General features: G+C 44.1%; 1 non-coding gene across 1 annotated transcript; it reads left to right on the top strand.

Moving 5' to 3' along the window:
* Positions 1 to 1,611: 1,611 nt before the first annotated feature.
* On the top strand, positions 1,612 to 1,686 carry TRNAP-UGG (transfer RNA proline (anticodon UGG)). The gene has a single exon. It is a non-coding gene; the product is annotated as a tRNA-Pro (tRNA).
* Positions 1,687 to 14,409: the final 12,723 nt, after the last annotated feature.

Genomic DNA, 14,409 nt, shown 5'->3' with positions numbered 1-14,409 from the left:
CTCAACAAGGGGGTGTGCAGTTTAAATGTAAATGACGAGCATGGAGAGGCCAAGGTCATTTGTAATTAGGTGTGGCTGATGCAAGAAGACTGGCGAGCTGTCCATGGTGAGAAAAGTTGTGATGCTACTGCAGGGGGCATCCTGGTGTAGTTGAGGGCGTAGAACTTCTGTGCATGTACAACTGGCACTTAAAAGACCTTCCGTGTAGATGAGTTCTCTTGAGTGAGACTAATCGAGTTACGAAGAAACCTTTGCGATGGTGCTGTGCAGTTGGGTTCTCTATGGAGGAACTTCGTTGTGGGGACCAAGGGGTCTTCTTAAGAAGAGTTGCTTTGATGAAAAGAGTGTAGCCATGATGGCAAGTCAAGGTGGGGCCCTGTGAAGGCAAGCCTTGTGTATGTTGGCGTGATGACGAGAGAAAGGAAATGCCCAGGAACAATAGCTGTCCGTAGCACACCCTGCAATGACTTCGACCAGCGGACCAGCCTATCCAATACCCTACGCCATGACCTTAGAAGTTCGTACCCCATGATATTCAATGACACCCGTAGACATTTGATCATTCATACCTCACAGTACGCTTTCTTTCTTTTTTTGGACTTTGAATTCCAAGCGAAGGAAGCTCAGTGAAAGATAGACTGGGATTTGACAGCAAGAAGAAAGCAATCATAGTACACGGCACACACCGCTGACGAATGAGATTGACGTCCCAAACCAACACAGGTTCAAGACTAAGTGCAGAACCAAGAATGCCGTGGATAGAAAAGTGAGTGCTTCCTCAAGCTTCATGAAGGAAGGGTCCAAGGACCTAAGCGACAACCTCTACGAAAAAGAAAAACCTATATATAGATAGTGGTATGTGTTCGCTGACACTAAATAGACTTGGCTCGGGGCAGAACTGAGTGGCTAGGCTAAGTTCCCTAGTCTTCTATTGGCCTACCCACCCCTACGACATGGAGGCGCTTACCCTTCTCCAACAAGCGTTCCACCACGCGGTGATTGATTACCGCTTTCCGTCTCAATCCGTTCCAGACCAAGCCCCTTCTCTGATCGGGGGAAGGTCATTCTAAAACATCAGATCTCCCATTGATGCTGATCAAAAATAAGTTTATCCACCTAGAATATATGATAGGTACCAAAAGATTGGATGTCATTTCTAAACACCAGGCGGGACGAGCAGCCCTATACCACGTGTAGCCACACTCTAGTGTCCTTTTCTACTTAGTTGGACAGATCACTTCAGAAAATCGTATAAAAATCAAGCAAGAAAACGGATGCGCTAACGCGCAACGGCTTTCGCACTAGTTGCTCAAAAAATCGTATAAAAATCAAGCAAGAAAAAGGTTCTGGCAGGCTGCGTGGGACTGTAAATCCTCTTTCGCTGGCTGGGCCCTTTGGACTCGAAATCCAAACGGAGTGAGTGGTTCGATTCCACTCTCAGAACGAGACTGAACGAAATAAAATGCAAGTGAAACGAGACGAGAATCAAATTGTAGGCTTCTTTCCTAAAAGCGGTGGTTCTCGCCTCCCCGTGCCCAAAGCGGGGTGAGCGACAGTGCTGCGGTTCTTTTCTTTATCGATCGGGTAGATCCATATGTTCTAAGGGGGGGACGAGGTGTAGCGCAGTCTGGTCAGCGCATCTGTTTTGGGTACAGAGGGCCATAGGTTCGAATCCTGTCACCTTGATGTGGTATTCACACAATGGGGCCGAAGTGCAAAGCCCCGCAGCCTATCCGTGGTCGGGAAGGCAGGGGTATTAAAAGTGAAACTTGGCTTGCGTGTGCGCGCACACAAAGGAGACTGAGTTGGATTGCAAAGCCTCTCAGACGGAAGGAACCTGTTTTAAAAACCCCTTTCTACAATCTTGAGAAATCTCACGCAAGCAACTACACGCCGCAAGTCTTCGGTATTGTTCGCAAGGAATTTGAAAAGATTGACTCCGCTTTTTTTTTCGAGCATGCCAAGCCTCCAGTAGAGCGGAGTTCTATGCATGAAGTAGGCGCAGTTTACAAACTAGTGAATGGTCAAATGAATAGGCTTGTTTCATCAGGGGTAACCAAGGAGTAAGAATGGTTTGATAAAGTAAACATTCCCTTTGAGTGCGGTTCCTTCAGAGCAAGCTCTTCCCTTTTCAGATTGCTTCTTTGGGCCACTTGAGCATCGACTGGGCAAGGTTAGATTCCCTCTACTTCGGGTGGCTACTATTTCTCAACAATGTTTTTTCATTTGATCCAATAGCCCTCCGTTAGATAGGAACAGCTTTGCTAAATACTGAGAACTCTCGAATAGAATATGAGAAGGGAAAGATCCTTTACATAAGGAACTATTGATCATAGGCGTACACTCTGAAAAGAATTGAATGAAACTCTCTTGTTTCGTCAACTTTGATATCATTAGCTGTCTCTGTAGCTGGCTCTCATGTCTGGTGTTCCAAGTAAAAACTTTTCAACTAGCTGGGTCACCGCTGTTTTAAACCCTGACTTGGAATCAGAGCCATAAACGAGTGATTCGGTCGGACGGACGATTGAGTTCTTAAAGCTTGGATCGGCACTTCTTGTGTTGAAACAAACACGCTGTTGCTAGCACCCTCAACGCTCTCTTCGATCCTTCGCAAACATAGATCCTTCTACGGGAGATAACTTTCGATCACTTTCATCTCAATTCGTTTCATTGGCTGGTCGAGTGGATGATTAGACACAGGCGGAGTATTCAAGTTGTCCCTACTTCAAGTTGTCCCTACAAACTAACGGGTCTAATTATCGCTGGCTCACAGGCTCCTTCGAAGCAAACATTCGCAGCGCCCCTCGCATTCAAGCTCTTGCTTTGTCCTGCGGCCTGCCCTCTAAGCAAAAGCAAGATCTAGACAAGAGTGAAAAGCAGTCAGAATATTAATAATCTAAAAAGGCCTTCCTTGGTTGTGTAGCTAATCCCCCTCCTTGACAAGAACAGAATTTTTGCATCTTCAAACTAGTTATGGGTGATACCCTCATTCCCCATTAACTCACTAGAAAGCCCTTTGAATAAGCCTCAGGAACACCCATTCCTTTCGGATCAGGGGGTGGTTGTTTTAACTACTCGTTCGGGGAACATTAGACAAAGTTACTTATTTGAGAAAGTAAATGAACCTGAAATAGGACCTATGTGATAGTTTGCAGCATGAGCATGTAGATGCTGGTTATGGTATCAGATCTGAGGACCAAGAATTTCCAAAGGATAGTACTAGACTCAATAAGAAGCTTTCAAAACATAACTTCTCATATTTGGTCTGTGGGCTACCACGCTTAAGCTTTCTTATCTTACTCTTTCCACTAACGTTAGGACTTAGGCGAGCTGCTGAATACGAGACACTTCTTTCTCGGCCGTGCATGGTCTTCCCTCGGGGATGGGAGAATATAGAAGGTGGGTGGGTGGATCTCTATTCTCCATAAGGATAGGGTTGATTTGATTGGCATTCACGCCTTTTAGAAAGAGCCACTCAATGCAATTCTCTTTTAGGCGAAGAGAGTATGCCCAACTGGAGTGGTTTCCGCCTATATTCCTACTAATGTAATCTCCAAGATGGACAAATCTTCTTATCTGCGGATCTATTCCATGCCGGAATTCGACCTGCTATTCATGTGGGTATTTCACTTTCCAGAGTAGGATCAGCGGCTAAAATGTGCCGCAATGAAACAAGTAGCTGGCAAATCCAAATAGGAACTAGCTCAATTCGCAGAGTGACAAGCCTATTATTCGCCTCTGCTCTCGATAAAACTAGCCAGAATCCATTGTTTTAATGACGGGAATTGCTTAAACAATCCCAATCAAACCTTCTCCTAGTGGAAGACAGATAGCTATTATAGCTACCGGAACGATAGGATATCTTGATTCGTTCGAAATTGGACAGGTCAAGCTATTTCTGGACTGGATGAGTTACGTAAACACCTCAAAGATACTCATTCCAAGAAATTTGATCTTCTAGCCAGCTTCTAGCCAGGTGGATCAGGATGGAATCTGGTATCCAAGAAGAGGATGTTGGACATTCTTCATCCCGGAGGGCCGGGGAGAGGAGAGATAGCATCACTCTGACTTTGCCAGAAGGAGGAAAATCCAGAGTTGGCTTTGGGAGAAGAGAAGGAAGCTCTCAGGTTTAGTGATTCATACCTGTCCTGTCTTTTGTTTCCAGGGTTTCGATTTCCGGTCCAGAGCTAGTCTACTTATTTATTTTATACGGAAACGGAATTTTGCATATTATTCGGAATTTGTCATACCAGGTTTTCCTAGAGTTGAGGAATTCTATCCATTCCAGGAAAAGCACTGGTTTGAGAAACTACACTACAGGAAAGTACTAAGGAATAGGAAGCTGCTACTTATACTTCTTATTCTTGTCCAAAGATGCCAGGCCGAGACAGAAACCCAACTAGTGAAATAGAACGGATCTCTCTAATAAACTGGGGTTCTTCTCTTCGGGTTGCTGGTATCCTTATATGGATCCGTCTTGTCTCCTCGGCTCGATAAGCTAGCAAAGTCAGTTCGTTGGATTGGTCTGTCCGGTCTGTCAGTCAGGAAAGCACGTCAAGTCGGTTAATAGCTCTGGTCCGGTTTCTAACTCGGTGAATTGGTATGGTCTGGAGGCCCGGCAATAACAATAGCAGATAGGACAGTTGTTCAAGTCCGTCTGGTTGCTAGGTCAGCTCGGTATAGAATCTTGTCTGGTTTCTGAAGTCGGTAAAGTCCAATCAGTAGAGTGCTAGTTAAGTTCCTCAAGTAAGGATCTTTGATTCCTCCAATTCAATAGGTAATCATAATAGTCTCGGCTCGGAATGCGAAGATGCTGCTAATCTGTTAAAGGGATCTAGATCGCATTTATTTGATATGCGTCCCTTCTTCAACCCCGGATGTGTACCTGACGCCAGGGAATAACGTAGTTCTAAAGTAGTGACTCGTGTCTTGGAGGTCGTCCATCCAAATGTTCCTCTTTGCCATTGCCCGCGTCTACTCCTATAACCGAATCGATGGCCTATAGCGCCATGCCATAATGAAATTCTTGATCATTTCTTTGTTTGTAACATGGCGTAGTGTATCACTAGGTGCCACAGTCCCATTCAATTCTTGTCCATTCAATACCATGGATATATCGATTTCTATTTTCAGAAAACTCCTATTTATTTCGATTGATATCTCTAGCAAATATATGCGTACGTATGTCAAGATAAAGTAAATCAATTCGTATGACGGCAGGGAGCGGAGGCAGCTTCAACTCAAGTGAGGAGCAAGCTTACCTCGGGCGGGTAGATTGATCGGCTCCTTCATATCTCGGGATTTCGCTTAGGCCACCCAGGCCATACCATAGAAAAAAGATCTGCTTTCCTTTCCCTCATCAACCTGCCATTCTTTTATTTCATGAAAGAATCTTTCCATCCGTATTGAGCAACTCAAATTCCTAGAAAGCCGTTGGTGCACCCACCCAGTGAGTAACTACTAATGCAGTGAGTAACTACTAATGTTGCAAACAAAGAAACTTTCAAAAAGTGGACCCAACAAGCAAAGCAACGGATTGGGCTGCACTGCCTTTCGGTGTTTTAGTTAGGCGCATCCTCTTGCGGGATGAAAATCTGCCATAGCACGCTCCGCGCCTTTGAAGGAACATTTGCTCGATGATGGTCCTACCCTACGCGGGCTTACTAACGATGGCCAAGCACGCAGTCATTCCCGTTCTATTTGATAGGGGAAGCAAGCTAGTCAAAGAAGAAGGAAGCATGGGTATAGGTAAGTCTAGACATATTGACACGGGCGTATACTGAAATAGGCATAAGGCCGCTAACGCTAAGGAGACAGCACCGCTTCTTTGTTCGTAACTAGGACATGTATTGATGCTAGAGGCAGACTCCTGGCACTTATCACTCCTTAGATGAAGCAAGACAAGAGTGAGTCCACTAAGGGACAAGTATGACTAAAAAATGATGGCAGATTTTTATGGAAACGATTCTATTTGAGTATATTGTCTCATTGGGTTTGTCATTGTCGATAGCTATTCTTGTCGCCGTTAGGGCTGGCCGGATGATCCATCACATAAATGCTATTAATGTTGAAACACAAGTAACTGATATATCCAAAGATGTTCTTAAAGAACAAATCATTTATCAATTGGAAATACTCTATAAAGTCTATAGAGATACTACTGAGGGTGTGCACTTACCGGCAGGAGTCAATCTCCAAGAAGTAAGCACACATCTCTTTTTTGTAGATGAGAGAGTGAGCCTTCTAAACAGTATCTACTGTGATCTTATTGCAAAGGGAACTAGAAGTGAATACTTTGGCCAAGTTATACAATTTCTTCTGGGATAGCTTGTTGTGGGGCTTTCCGAAGGGTCGTTCTGAGAGTGGTCTCTTTTCTTTAAGGTTGCATATATTGTCGGAGAAGGGAGGGATCCAGGCCAGGTCTAAAAGTGTCGAGTTGGGTTTGGGACAAGATCAGGAAATAGTGCATCTTATATAGTGGGTGCCAACTTGATTGCTGTTGGGATTGCTTGATAGGAAACTTTGATTGATACGAGCAGATGTGAATGAATTGAAATAGTCAATAGTGGTGATATGATCCTGGTATCTACACTCGGATCTACTTCTGCTACTGAGACTGCTGCTACTGTAAAAGCATCAGGAACATGTCAATTCACTGAATAAAGTGCTCTTTCCATTGATTTATGGATGAAATCACGAAAAAGAGAAGGAACCACCGATTCTGCATCAAAAACAGGGGTTCTGGAGCCAGTTTCTCAAATCGTAAGTAGATCCAATCCAGGGCAGTTGATAAGTGAGGTTCTCCGGTCGAATGCAAATAAGCCAGAGCGTATCTCTTGTTTCGAGGAAGAAACAAACATCCTGGTCTCAATAGATCTTGATTCTATGCATGCGTCAGACACATCACGAGCCGGAACAAACGAGTGCTTTCAACTCACGAGCCGGAACAAACGAGTGCTTTCAACAATAAGCAATACCCGAGCTTCCTTCTACCAACCAGGATTCCGATAGCAATTCCAATCTGGCACAGCACAAGGAAGTAGCGCACCAGAAGAACCAATACGAGAACCCTTCCTTCCAGCCAAAATCCGTCTTTCTTGTCCTTTGCATTCGAGGAATGGGATCTACCTTGTGGAAACAAAAGCTATTTGTTCGAGTCAAGCAAGCGGATAGTCAGCTAAGAATACTGGAAGAGAACTCTCTAGCCCTGCACTTAAACTAGACTAGAAATCCAAAAAAACACTAGTTTTGGCCCATAGCGAAATAGAGTTTTTCTTCTCCACGGACTCCCCATGCTTGGCGCCATAGGCTTTTAGGACTTTTGGCACTAGGGAATCATACTTTGATCAGATCCGTGGACAGGCTCCCGAGGTCAAATCGGATTATGGACTTTTCCAGCTAAGTGAAAACGCACTTCACTACTAGCAAAGAAGTCAGCTCAAGGCAGGGTCGGTGGTAATCTCAGATAGGATCTTGCCGGGATCCTTCCATACCTGCCATCCACCACTACTACTGATCGTTTCCCAGAATGAGCCATACCTTTTCCCAGAATGAGAATACGACTGAGGATGAATAGCGGCGCCTAGCTTTAGTTTCCACACGACACGATGGATCTATCACTCTCTTTAGCCAGGCCATTCTCTAGAGGAGAGTTCCGAGAATGAATTCCAATCTGGTACCAATCGTAGAAATCGTATTGTAGAGTTCTTCTCACGCCTAGCACAGCTACAAGCATTCCTTGAATGCAGAGAGAAGACGGAGGATATCTGATCCCGCGGAACATCTGCTACCAACTACGGATTACCTTGTTTCCATGAAATCCATGTTTCTGGCACCTTGGCCCCCTCTACCTACAAAATTCTGATTCCTATGGTTGAAGAAAGTACAGCGTTGTCAATTCAACCTGAAAAAAGGGGAATAAGTTGACAAAGTCAGCTTGAATATTACGGTATGGATCAAAGGAAGCTATACCCGCCTTGATTTCTATCAAACTTATTAGATAGTAAAGCAGACAAGTCTGAAATGGAATGTTTGATTGGTATATGTAGGGCTCTCAAAAGAGAATCTATTTCAGCATAGTTGATTTTCAGAAGCCAACTAGAACTTCGCAGCTGCCGTATAGTTGATTGTTCCCACCAGTTTCGTTCTCATCTGGTCAGTTTCACGAATGCAAGGATTTACTATGACTCTCAGGTGTAAACCTTGGTCGTATACAGCGGTGAACCAGCTAAATATAGCTAGAGGAGTAATATAGCTAAATATAGCTATAGGGCATTCCACAGAGGTGAAATTCTCTCGGCAAAGCAGAACAAGAAGCAGCAGAAAGCAAAACAGTATAAGGGTCGTTCGGAGTTCCAGGCACAAAACAATTCTACAGAACTGGGTATACCAAACAGTTGATCAACAAGGCAAATGTCCACTAAACCAGCTAAACGGCTCATGAATTGTTTGGAATGCGACGGCAAATGTGATCTCCCAGCAATATCTCGAGTCCAAAACCTCACCCATCTACATATATCATCATCTGCGGCAAGAACATAGCAACACCAAAATCCTACCAGCAACTGCTGCAATGCACCCTCCTCACGACAGCCAACCATCGACAGTGTCAGACTATGATTCAGTTGATGTACTACTCCTCTTTGTTCTGTTTCATGTTTTTGGCGGTTTCGTTCTTGTGTCTGAGTCCGAAGAAGACGGTGGATGTTGATCCAGTAGCAACTTTGTGCTTCCTGTTGCAGGATTTATGTATCATGTCGTGCGTAGATACGGACGACGTGGAAAAAATCCAGGTTTATGTACGACATGCTCTTTTCTTCCTTCATTCGGTGACGCACAGAGGTGGCAGAGTCTTGTTCCTGGAGTCGCTCACAACTTTTGGGAGCACCGAGATCCTGAATAAGATGCTGCACGAATTGGCTGAGGTGTTGGGAGCCCCAATAGAGAAGGACGATGCGGAAAGGGATGATGGGAAAGTGACAAGACTGGACTTTGACTTGTTTAAAAAGAGTTGTAGCCGTACGGAATTCCAATTGGAATGGACCCATCTCATGATACAAGTTACCCTGGATTTCTTTCTATTCCTATTTCGCTGGGCAATTCTAGTTTTTGTTATGATGATCTCATGGATAGTAGTATTGAGTTCTATAAACAGATTGATAGTAGGTTTTAAGATAGCTTAGCCCTTGCTATGATTCAATTTGTATTGGAGAAGAGGGGTGCCAACCCTATGGGGAATGTAGCTATGTTGTACTTCTTCCTACTAGCTATGGTGCAGCACCTGTTCCTAGCTACGATGCTGCTCCTGTCCGCCCCTTGATTTATCACCGCTTTGGTCTTTTATTGGTCATTGATTTATAGATGGGAGGATAAGTACCCTGGCTCGACCCCAGATATCGATTTAGCATTCCATTATCAGATCTCCGAAACGGGAAACCAGAAAAGTAATCGAAATCGTGTGCCAGCAGGACATACGAAATTCACACTTTTTGACTCTCAATCCACAGGTGGAGATACCAGGGGTGGGTTTTCATGGCCTATAGTCTCCCTTGCCGATGAAGCACGAACTACTTGTTGAAATCGCGGATCCAAATCTTGCATTTCTCCTTTACTCTTCAAAGGCCTCGTATTGTTATTCCCATGATTCATGTGGGCTATCTGCTCTTTATTGTAGGGTCCTACTCCCACCTATCCTTAAAAAACGATGTGAGTGGCTCATACTAATCAAATGTACAAGTAACTGACCCTTATCAAGCTTTCCACACATAGTGTTTTGATCTAAGATTGCAATTCTTCCATGTTTCCGCAGTAGCATATTGTTCCATGGAGCTAGGGTCCAAAATAGGAATCAACAAGTGTTTCCACGACTCTACCGCCCGGCCAATCCTGTTCCATTGAATCCCCTCCCTTTTTCATGGCCACATATCTTTATGGCTAAGGAGTGGGAAATCTTTCTCCTGTTACACAAATCAAATGTTTCATTTCATCCGGGAAAAGCCACCTCTTTCTCCACAAACAATGTCTTTGTCATTTGATCTTGTTTTTATCCGTTAGATAGGAACAGCTTTGCTAAATACTGAGAACTCTCGGATAGAGTATTAGAATGAAAAGACCATTAATTATATAAGGAAGAACCCAGGGTTCTAGCCCATTCCCATTCCTAAATCAATAATTCGTAGTGCTTTTGCCTTTCTTGCGTACTCCTGGTGAACCAGTTGCTAGCCATATGTTTAGGAGGCTATTTTCTCCTATTAAGTAAGATTCTTAAGCTTAATAAGCCCAAAGATCGAAAAGTACAGACCATTTTGAAATAAAACCGGACCATTTGTAAATCAAAATAGAAAAATAAATCTAGCTACTCTCTTCTCTGTCTCCTTCAGAAAAAGAAAGCTAAGGCAATTGGTGTTGAATAAACAAAACCACACCGAACCAGTCAGGAGTTTTCAGAGATTATGCCCAGCGTCACATGACACCACTTCATTGTATGCAACACGAGGAACCGATCAAGAAAGACGAAGCAGACATGCACAAGTTCAAGAGCGAGGTCAGACAAGCATGTATCAGAACAGCAACGTGATCAAGGCTGCAGCTGCTGCTGCGAGGACTAACGTCACAAGGGAAATCCGGCAGGAACTGAAGGCCACCGATCCCGACCGATCGCGCGGCATGGACGTCGAAAGCTCCTCCATACTCGACGGGGGCACTTCACTTGTCCTGGGGCGACAGCAGCACGGACATGCACAACTGATTTCAATTAGTACACATGAAGTATGATCAATGATTCCGCAGAGATATTAATTCTAGTGTTCAAACGATCAAATGGATGAGATGATCAACGATTGCTCAGATTAAAAAACTAGAAGGTACAGTTACAACTTAACAGATCTGTGCACTCAGAGTTTGAGAAGACTATATATATAGCATCCGCATCACCAGGACACTCGATACTGTAATTAGTAGGCAGTTACAAGTTAATAGAACAGATGCTGCGAGTAGAAGAATTGAATCAATAATCAGTTTTATCATACAATCAAGTTTGAATCTGTATTCCTATAGCCCTATAGCAGCATATAACAAGAAATGGAGAGAACACCGCAAGTGAAAATAAAAAAATTCCGTTTTGTTGTGGGCAGATGAGCAGGGATCATATGCTGCGAAAGCCGAAATGGCCAAGAGTCTCTGAATGGCATTAGTGGCTGCAGATTCACCGAATTACTAGACAAGCAGAAAAACGTTTACCTGGAGACATTTTAGGCGTGGGAGGTGAGTCAAGTGTGAAATGCATCTCAGGAAGCGACTTGAGCCCTGTTTCAAATGGGGGGAAACAAATAAATGAAAAAATAAAATTGGTACATTCAAAAGAACTGATCAACTGATCAGTAATCATGACTAACCATAGCAAAAAAGCACAGTAATAATATCCCTAAGAGTAGCATCCAGAGCTCGCTGGTAATCCGCATCTACCACCAACCATCACCAATGTAGCTTCACAAGGACTCACAAGAACAAGGATAGGAGCGCATAAACTTATTTTGTAACTTGTTCGGTGATCAAGAACACGCACATAGGGAGCACAAGAATCGATCGAAGCATATACTCGCCATCAAGAAGGGACAAGTTTCTCCCCCCGGCCCTACTCCCCAACCAACCCACTGAACTAACTCCATATGTTCATCATCAGACATTGCATACCATGCATTTTTCCTCTTCCTTCCATACTGTGCATGAGGCCTTTGGCTACTCAATTTATTTTCTTTTGTTGCTTCTCTATTCTACATAGACCCGGCAATCTCCCTCCGACAAAAGCATACTTTTTGAGTACTCTAAAGAAATATAGCCCATTGGGCCGGCTTTAGGATTATGCTTACTCCTACTGTGGAGAAAACCAGAGGAGTCCGACTACCATTTCTTCGTATGAAGTACGTACTTGTTCTTCACCGTGCAAGCTCTATAGGTTTCGGAATCCGAGGCCTTCAAGTTCAACCGTAGACGTAGAAGCAAACCGGTACTTAAGCATCGAGCGAATGAGAGACGAGTGAGACACCTTTAGCTCCTAGAATGCCTTCTTCAACTTTGCTATACGCAATTCGTGCGCCAAATAGAACTGCTAGACTACGTCGAGTTGTGACCACTCATGCCTCTAAAGAGCGAGGCAAAGGGTAACACTAGGGAGGAGCTCCACCTTTTGTTCTTCCAGCTTGGACTCCTAAACTAGAAACTATATAAGAGGCACGAGATGATCAGGTGTGTGCACTAAAGCTCGACATGATGAAAGCTTATGAGAACTTCACTGCTATAGCTGATATGGGATCTAATGACTTATTTCTTAAAATAGGGTTTTGTGACTACCGAAAGTGTCTCTTTTCATGACACAGGGGGGGTCTCTGTGGCCCTAGTTTCTTTGGCCCATTTGAAATGAGCTACGAATAGGTCCTACTTCAGACAATCCTTCGTTGTCCCTTCAGAGGAGATGAGTGGGATGACGAATGAGTTCTTTAAACATCTCTATACTGCTGAAGGTACTGAAAGAATGGAGGATGTTCGTTCTGTTGACAGTTCCTCGGAAAGTATCTCAGGCAATGAATGAGCAATTGACTGCGCCCTTTACTGGTTCTGAAGTGTGACCTTTTTAAGATGTACCCTGAAAGGCCCCTGGCCCGGACGGCTATCCAGCCCACTTTTTTTCAGCGAAGGTGGGATTTCTATGGTGATGAGGTTAGTGACTTCAGTTACCTTCTCGGTTCTTTTCAATGGGGAGCGTCTTCAGGAATTCAAACCTTCTCAGGGACTACGCCAGGGAGATCCAATCTCTCCGTACTTATTCTTGTTAGCAGCAGTTTAGGTATTCGAAATAGCGAAATACATAAATTATCTATCTCAAGTACGTCTCGTACTTATCTTGAGCCATCAGTCAGATTGAATGCAGCGCCCTGCCGGCAGCTCCTGACCTCTGTTCCTATGGGGGAAAGAAGGTGTGGCTTTGGACCCCAAACTCTTCCATGACGCCCTTCTTCTTATAGCGTGGGTAAGTGATCAATACAGACAAAAATCACACCCATTGGATCCATCCTGATATGATTGGGTGATTTGCACGTTCCCTTAAGAACAAGCACACACACACTAAATCCTGAAAAGAAAGATAGATGCTCATCTTCACACTGATAGCAGCAGGCTCACTACGTACGTTGTCCAACCCACCTCGTAAGACATCTTTCCTCGGATAGCCAAGCGAAAGAGGAGGTCTCAAGCGTGCAAAAACACATGTATGAGCAGGAAAAGATGTGCAATCAAGCTCAGAGACTGCAGATAACGGATCTCTCAGGCACCGGTTTCCCTCAGTTCAGGAAGGGAAGCGAGCTTTCAAGGGTCCAAGGATAAAAAAGGTAATTAATATGTCTCCGACCGAAGTGATAGATAAAGGCTTTACCCAATGGCAAGGAACGCTTGGAGGAGGGAAACAACGATTCCGCCTAGCGTAGGACACGTATATTTGATCCAATCTAGCAAGCGTAGCCAGCCCCACCCATGGGTGAAATTGTACAGCTCCTTATCTCGTTGAAAGCCCCTTTGCTTACGGAAGAGAAGAGTTGGATGCCATGGTGGGAAAGCTCCCGTTTCAACTTTGCTTCTTGTAAGCTTCGGTATAAATAGCTCACTTGCGGGATCTAATCTCATTCTATGGGAACAGCTTTCATTTCTATCTTTTGGCTTAAAGTGGTGAACAAATCCTTTCTCTTCACTTTTTGTGCTCCGCATGGCTCCGGTCAAGATGTGACTCATCCTGTATATACATAATTAGGAGACCTCTCACGAACTTGTTAAAGAAAGGAGTACCATTTGTGTGGACAAGCCAAAGCAATCCTTTGATGTTCTCAAGCAAGCTTTAATTGAGGCCCCTGTGTTGGTTCTCCCTAATTTCAGTAAAAGATTTGTGCTAGAGACAGATGCCTGTGGGCATTGGAGCTGTGATAAGGGGTAGAAGTATTTGTGTGGGGTGGGTTTCGAAGGGAAGGTTGCACAATAGATCAGAGATCCTTTGAGGAAGACTGAAATGACTATACTTATAGAATGGTCCATATCAAACAGATACGATACTGGTTTACACAGAGAATATCGCCTAGCTCTAAAACGGCAGCACCTGAGTGCAACTTAGAGTAAGAAAGAACGACCTTCTGCTACCTTTTTACCGGGGCATTGTTTTAACAACTTTAGCTGATTGATCTATGAATGGAGGGATTCCAGCTTATTTTTGTTAACCGAGATGCAAACGACTAACAAACTGGATTCGAAGCCACCTGTCGTAATAGTACCTGCGGGTTCTTTCTGTGGAGCCTTCAAATGCAATAGCTAGCTGCCCAATGGCCAATGCCACAGGCAAATCTCCATTTTCCAACTTATACAACTCTTTGG

This window comes from Triticum aestivum, chromosome 1B, assembly GCF_018294505.1.
Source record: "Triticum aestivum cultivar Chinese Spring chromosome 1B, IWGSC CS RefSeq v2.1, whole genome shotgun sequence".
Lineage (NCBI taxonomy): Eukaryota > Viridiplantae > Streptophyta > Magnoliopsida > Poales > Poaceae > Triticum > Triticum aestivum.
Note: the sequence above shows the minus strand (reverse complement) of the source record. Positions and strands in the feature narration are given on the sequence as shown.